The following is an 8,101-nucleotide window of genomic DNA, read 5'->3' as shown; positions in this document are numbered from 1 at the left end:
ACAAGGCTGCCCGTCATGATTGAAGCAGTGGGCAGAGTGGTCAGCATTGAGACTGAGACTATAAACTGCAATATGGATAACATCACGAAGAAGTTCACGGCTTTGGAAAGGAAATTGGAGAATTTGGAGACCAAAATGGACAATGAACAATCATAGTGATCGTTAAACGGACCTACAAATACACAAACTCTTACATATATACAGATATGCATTCACCCCCCCCCCCAACCCTGCATCCCTCGCCTTCGCCGCTTTGTTCTGCCAGTCTGGCAAGCGGGTCTATGACCATTGCCTGGGCTGGATCACCTTGACCCCCCCAATTTCCGTCCCCAATTGCAAAGTCATGTGTTTATGGTGTATTGATTATGTGCTTTTGTGCTGAGGTGTCTACCTGTCTACTGTATTTCGTTGCCTTGTGCCCACATGTGCAATGACAATAAAGTTGAATCTAATCTAATCTAATCTAATCTAAATTGCTCTTTTTCAGGAGGGGCTTGACAACTGCAGTTTTTAGGGAGTTTGGAAATGTCCCAGAAAGAAGAGATCTGCTTCTAAACAGTTAAGCACACTTAACAAAAAACAAAAACAACAAAAAAAAAGATGTGGGAAGTGTGTCAGGATAGCAGGTTGATGATTTTAGGTTATTTCTTCCAAATTGTTGCTACTAATTGCTTTAAAAGTAGACATAGTATCTTTTTGATATTGTGGCCAAATATGTCTGACATTTGCATTGCTTGAGGATTGCTTCCTGATATTGATGATTTCAGAAAAGAAGGAAGCCAACTCATTGCATTTGCTGTCTGAGAGCATTTCACTGGGAATCTGACTGGGGGTTTGTCAGTATCTCAACAGTGGCAAAAAGAGTAAGAATGTTGTTTAAGTTACATTTTTATAATGTTTGAGAAGAAATTTTGTCTAGCTGTGGCTAGTTTCACATTAAAAGCATGAATTGTCGTGGATTGTCTTCCACCACATCCGCTCGGCTTTTCTGCATTGCCTTTTCAAAATCTGAACTGCTGTTGATCTTCTTCAAATTGATTTCTGTCTGTTTGTTTTCTTACTGACTATTATTGGAGCAATATCATCAATAATATTCTTAATTTTTTTGTTAAAGGAATCAAGGAGAATATCAACAGAGTCTGCAGAAATGCTTGGTGTTAAAGATATAGCCTCCATAAACAGCACACTAGTGTTCTCGTTAATGCATCTCGTTCTGATAGAGACAGATCTAGATTCAGTGGTAGCAGAGATCAATATATCAAAGAAAGTACAGAAATGATCAGATAGTGCTACGTCCTGAATAACTATGGATGAAATGTTTAGACCCCTACTGATAATTAAATCCAGAGTGTGTCCACCTTTGTGTGTGGGTCCATTTACATGCTGAATCAGGTCAAAAGTGTTTAGAACTGTTATCATTCCTTTTGGAGTTTTGTTTTCTGCATTATCTTTGTGAATATTAAAATCCCCTGCAATAGCAAAACAGTCAAACTCTGAGGAAATCATTGATAACATTTCTGTGACCTCTTCAACAAAGGCTGGAGAGTATTTTGGAGGCCTGTAAACAATGATAAACAGAATGTGTGGAGCACCTTTTAGCACAATCCCCAGATATTCAAAAGACAAGTACTAACCAAATTATACTTGCTTATATTGATAGACATCTTTAAAGAGCAGCTACACCTCCACATCTCCTAACAGTCCTTCAGACACTCATGAAAGTAAAGTTAGGAGGGGCTGCTTCATTGAGGACTTTTGCACTGCAGCTGTCTTCTAGCCATGTTTCCTTTAGAAACAAAAAACAGATTGTTTGTGGTTATAATGTTATTGATTAGAAATTATTAATTTTTTAGTGCGTTTAAAAATGATAACTTGATGGCAGTGCTTTTGTCTTTACATCAATCTTAGTTTGATGCAGCAGATTAGATGAGTTTGCCCTTCGGCTTGAAAAAGGCCTTAGACTTTCTGTCACGTGATAAAACTGAAATAGAGAAAGCTACAGGCACAATGGGTTCCCGCTTGTTCTGTAAACATTTGTGAATGTTGCTGCTATTATAGCGGGAACCCGACACATATCACTGAGAGTTGCTATCAGTTGTTTTTGGTACAACTACAGCAGATAGAGGGTTTAGGCCCTGGGGTTGTGGCAGCGGTCGGAGAGCTCTCACAGGAGCAGAGCCCACAGTTTTGGCGGGTGGGGAGCCCACTGTTTTTTTTATATATATATATATATATATATATATATATATATATATATATATATATATATATATATATATATATATATCTGCGGGCTTGCAGTGAATTAGTGGGAGAGTTTAGTCCCAGCATACACCAATTTCTCATTTTTCTGTGAGAAGCACAGAAGTGGAGATGTTGGAGAGAGGGATAATGTGTCTGGTGAGCAGGGCTGTGTCTCTGGTGTTTCCGATGACTCTGATATGTTTACCTGGCTTCCCTTGCTGTTTTCCAGAAAGTCATCCTTGTATAGAGTCTTGTAGCTGATGCAATCTGATGCAGTCTGTCTATGAGGAGCTCTGTGGGCAGGGCTCAGCCAAGATAGTGTCCATCAGCAGTGCTTGTTGTGGCTGCATGGTGTTATCAGTGTCCTTGTGGGATATGTCAACCACATGATGACTCGGACCCGGTGTGTGCTGAATGAATTGACACACTCTGCTGAAGGATGTCAGAGGGAAAAGTATATATTGTCCTGAAACACTCTAGCACCAAGTTTGTTTGGGTGGAGGCCATCCTGTTTAAACAGTTGTCTATGTACCCAGAAAAGACTGAAGTTGTCGATGAAATTCACTCCTTTTATATTGCAAGATCTTTGTAGCCATGTGTTCAGCCCAAGCAAATGTGAAAACATATTTGTTCCCCTTGCTGGAAGTGGTCCACTGATGAATGACTGAACTTTGAGTCTTCAAAGTGTTTCAAAGAGTTCACTGAAGTCCTACTTAAGGAGTTCTGACTGCTCTTTCTGAATATCATTCTTCCCCACATGGATGATAATTCGATTTGCAGTCTTGTGCTTCATCAGAATGTTCTGAAGTTCCTTGTTCACATCAGAGACCGTTGCTTGAGAACGGCAGCATGTTTTTGTAGTCCTGCTACTGACTTTTCTGAGAAAAGTACAGAAATAAGAAGCAAAGCACAGAGCAGTAAGCTAGAACCTCCGAAAGGTAGCGAAGCAGTGACTTGCCGCCACTTACTTGCGATTTTAGTTTTAAATCTTCAAGTATCACTTCGTTTTGCCATCATTTATTGCTTCATTATTTTAATAATACACCGAAAGGCATGTTAAGAATACGACATAAAACATGATAAACAATTAATAAGCCTAGAAAAACTTTGCCTCCCTAAAGGTAAAAAATGCACATGTAAATCAATATAAGGGGGCAAATATGTGATGTGATGTTTTCAGGAAATTTTTGTCAAAATTATAGTTTCATTCAATTGTTATTGTATAACATCTTATCTATTATTGCTGACAATATCTTGGCAAAATTCACTTGTTTAGTGCAGAAAAATAATGATTTATTGGAGCAAGCAGAAAAAGACTGTCCTTCTCTTGTTAAGAATGTTCTGAAGTTTATTTCTCTTGACACTGCAAAAACAGTTAATCTATCAAAATAAACCATGTAACATATTTAATAAAGGTGTATTAATGCACATTTCCCATCAGCCCTGTGTAAACTACAGCACACAACATATTTATTTATTTATTTATTTATTAATGTCGTGAGATGTCGGAGCGCAAGAAAACAAAGCAGTCTGATGCAGATGATCTTGCTCGTCTCAGTCTGCTCAATCTTGGTGATATCAGTGCCCTAAACAATGTTAGAATTAACTTTTTCACATCTAGAGATGAAGGATTGGATGAAGAAGTTACTAAAGAGGAGGAGTCCGATGACAGCCTGTTATAGGTGCACAAACAGTTGCGCTGTGTTCGCTTTTCTAAGTGTAAACTACATGGTACACTATTCGTGCAATCTAAACACACAAGAGGTGATCAAAAGTTCAGAGACTATGCCCATCTTGATAAACAACGGAAAACTTTTTAGGCACTGTGAATCTCTGCACTCTGTATTCATGGCGGTCACAGCTCGTCACAGGTGGGAAGTCAGATTTGGAACATCGCCATCTGGAGTGGAGCTCTCAGTAAAAGATGGCAGGCAGACCTAATGGAGAGTAAGACTGCAAAAATTATAATTAAGCCTTACCTTGCCAAACAATTGTGTAGTAGGGTAAATGGTGTAGAGGAGCTTGTAAGTCTAGGACACCAGTGAGAAAAGGATTATGAGCAATAATTGTGATATTAAAGTTTCGAAAAGTTTTATGAGACTCATGAGCTCCCATGGTTCTTTCTCTTTGGCAAATGGAGAAGTTGAAATTCCACAAGGATGGATGAATGCCACCATACATCTACATGACCTAGCATTAAATCTACTTGCTGCCATTCTTTCATCACAAGCCATTACCTACAATATGGTCCTGGGGTGGGACTTTATTTTCTTCATTTGGATGCAGCTTAATGTCACCGACCAAAAATATTCCTTCAAACCTGCTCCTATAAAAGAGTACACCTTTAAACCAGAAAATGCAAGTGTGTCAATTGTAAGTTCACAAAAACTGAGACACAAAACCTTTCCTTGTTGAGGTCGGTTTTCTCTCTATTACCTCTATTGATAATTCCACAACTTGACAGTATGGACGAAAAGACATCGATAATAATGCTGACAAAAGTAAGACTTAAACCATCAATGCTTATCTTGTGCCTAAGAACTTGAAAGTAGTTAAGTGTTTCTGTGGTTTGGATGGGTGGTATCACCTGTTTGTTCCAAACATTTTCAGGATTGCTGAGCCCCTCAACATACTGAAAAAAGGGACATCAGTTTCAATAGACAGCTCAGTGTGAACAAGCATTTGAGCAGTTAAAGTCTTGCCTGACCTCACCGCCATGGCCATCCTGATCTTCAGTGCCCATATACTGTATATAGCAAAGTCATTAACACAGTTTGGATTCCATTTTGTCACAATGGAGGGATGCTGGCAAGGAAGAGGAAACCTTAAGTGGAGCTGAACTTAACCATAATGCAACAGAAAAATAATGTCTTGCAGTAGTATGACTGCAGAAAAGTGGCAGCATGACCAGGACCCCAAGCTTTTCACAGTTGCACAGCTGCAATGCATCATGAGATACACAAAAATGACCAGTTACTTGGTTCTTGTGATTGCAGAAATTTGATTTCAACACTGAGAACCACAAAGGGAAGCTCACTGTGTCCCAAGATGCTCCATTCATATCTCCTGTTTCCTCAAGTTGTAACCTGTATAACAAGCAAAAAGATCCAGAACTGCTTGTGTCAGATGTTGTCATGTGGGAACTTTTGTGAGCAAGAGGGGAGGACGTCATCAGATTGTACCAAACTGTACCAAACATTGTACCAAACATTCTCCACCACTGTGGTAAGAGGAGCAAATGGCAGACTCCAAAGGGGAAGGAGTGTCTAAAATAAACAGGGGAGCTAGTGTCTTCGTTAGCTGGTGAATAGTGGAGGAAGGGCAATGTTTGGAAAGTAGGGGTCCATGTAAGGGGTGGAGTTTGACAGTCACACACCCTCCTCTCTGTGGTCCGGGACATGAGGGGGCATGGATCCATGAGGACAACAGAGTGCATGCATGGGGAAGAGACTGGTCTCTTGAGGAGAGGTTTACGCAGCATTTAAAGCTGGCGGTGACGAGGCTCTATTCACCAGGCATGACTGTTTCTGCGCCCCTTCTCTCTCTCACACCCACTCCTGTCGGAACCTGGTGAAAGACGCAGATTAAGGGATGGGGTGATGATAATAATTAGGGGGCAACCAGCGTATCTGTCACAGATTAAGGACAAACTGTCATTTTTGTCCAGGCATGTGGTTTGATGTCAAACAACATGCAATGAGATATGTGAAATGCCAAACATTAAAGAGTGATCATCAGAAACCACCTGTAAAACTCCAAGAAATCACTACCACCTGTGCAAACAAAATGCTAGATGTTGACATCATGGGCTCCTTGCCACGTAGTTCAAAACAGAATGAGTTTCTTTTTGTTTCTGTTGATGATTGTTCCCAGTGGATTGAGCAGTTCTCCATCTGTCTTGCCAATGCCCAGAATGTTGCATCCATCTTCAGAAAAAAAGTCTAGTGTACAAAATAAGTTTAGTGCAAAACCTAGCACCAAAATGAAAAGGGACTTACTATATTCTAAAGCAGCTCCTTTGAACTATCAAATAACCCTGTGTAATGGGGTGGAGGTAGCATTAGTTGTGGCTCCATATTAGGCATGCTTGGGACTACAAATGTGTTGGACTACAGATCCCATGAGTCCAAGTACTATAAAGGGGGAAATCAAATCTTCTGGCCTTTCTCTTTGTGGGACCATGTGCTGCGTAGGAGAAGCTGTGTGGTATGTTTCAACGCTTGGTGATAATGAAACTAGTCGTTGCCTTGTGAACATTATTAAAGTAAATTGTGGAAGTAAGGGTTGTGACTCATGGTTATGGTTAGTGTAGTCCATTTTAATGTGTGTTTGTTTGTTTGTTTTATAGTATGCTTAAAGGATATATACTGGTGGATGCCTCAGAAATTGAGTAGATTCATTCATTAACACAGGTACTTATTTTAATTGAATATTGGAGTATGTGAAGTTTGCTTTTTTTATTGTTAGGTGTTTTTAATTCTGTTTTTAATTATATTATTCTAAAGGGGCAATCATGAATTGTATTTTCTTTGTTTTGCAGATGATGCATGATTGCCGTTTACTTTTATCTAAAATATTGGTGGGTTAATGTTGGGTTGTAAGATATGACTTTTAACAGTTACACTATGATGAAGTGATTTGAATTTATTGTGGGACTGTGATTTTGTTTCGTTTATTTGTCTTCGTTTTGTGTTAATCAACCAAAGACAAAGGGGTTCCCATTCTTGTATGCATGGTTGACTCTTAAGGTGATTGGGCACAATTTGTAGTGGTTTAAGTCAAGTGCGTGCTGGTTTTCTATTACACTTGTAGTGTTATTGGTTTTGTGCTGTGATTTGAGTGTACTCTTTAATAGTGGAACTGCCATTGTATGGGATTGGGGAACCCTATGGTCTATAGTGGGTTAAACCTTTGTGTTCTTTTCGTTTCTTTGCCACTTCTTATTACCATTTGTGTTTAATAAATCTGTTTGTGCTTGCAAGGAAACACACTGTGGTTGTTGCCCTTCTTTGTAAGACATCAAAGAGGATTGTATGTAAAGCACATATCTGTTATTTGGAAATGTGTCATCCTTAGGCTGAGGAAAAAAGCAGATGGAGATTTTCTGAGAAAATAATCTTTATTTTTCTACTAACAACCATGGGTTGCTTTCTTTCAGGGGGGAGAGTCGTAAACTATATGGCAATGTTTACTTTCACTTTAAATTTTAACGGAATAAGTGGAGTCAATTAACAGTGGAAAGGGAAATGGAGGCGAGGTCTATTACACTTGAAATATGAAAGGAGGACACATCATCAGTATATGTTGGCTCATGAAGGATTTCCCCTGAAAGTAAGCGATATGGGTTATCCTGTGGAGTTGAAAGAGGGCTGCTTGGTGAACTGGCACTTTCCATGCATGCTGTCTCATTTGACACAGGCTGGCACATTTAAGACCAGCTGTTTTTGGTGAGCTGTTCCAAAGATTAATTCAAGGCCTGTTATTTTCCTTCCTGGAGCCTGATGCGGTTCAGTTACACTCTCCAGCTGCCTTCATAGTCCGCTAATTTTTTTGAATGTGCCCTAATGCCTCAATCTCACACCAACACCCATTCACACACCACCAGACACAAGCAGCCCATTCACATTTCATATTCTAATTTATTGCTTGAAATTAGTTATCTGTTTTGTTTTATAAACCTCCAAGTGCTTATTCAGTGTTGTTTTCCCCCCTTCTTTTTATTATGTGCAAACTGTGTTGTGATTGTGGACCCAAATCTGACAGTTGAATACCAAGTTAGAGTGTAACGAGAATGTGTGAGGAAAAATCACTTTTATTTGTTTAATTATTTGTTTTCCCTTTCTTTCTGCCAATCCAT

At 39.4% G+C, this 8,101-nt stretch overlaps 1 long non-coding RNA gene across 1 annotated transcript; it reads left to right on the top strand.

Moving 5' to 3' along the window:
- Positions 1 to 6,289: 6,289 nt before the first annotated feature.
- Positions 6,290 to 7,253, top strand: LOC113055665 (uncharacterized). The gene is made up of 3 exons (XR_003277547.1): positions 6,290 to 6,450; positions 6,593 to 6,656; positions 6,785 to 7,253. It is a non-coding gene; the product is annotated as an uncharacterized LOC113055665 (long non-coding RNA).
- Positions 7,254 to 8,101: the final 848 nt, after the last annotated feature.

The sequence above is a fragment of the Carassius auratus genome, chromosome 36 (genome assembly GCF_003368295.1).
Source record: "Carassius auratus strain Wakin chromosome 36, ASM336829v1, whole genome shotgun sequence".
Lineage (NCBI taxonomy): Eukaryota > Metazoa > Chordata > Actinopteri > Cypriniformes > Cyprinidae > Carassius > Carassius auratus.
The sequence above is the reverse complement of the archived record's forward strand: the minus strand, read 5'-3'. Positions and strand labels throughout refer to the sequence as shown.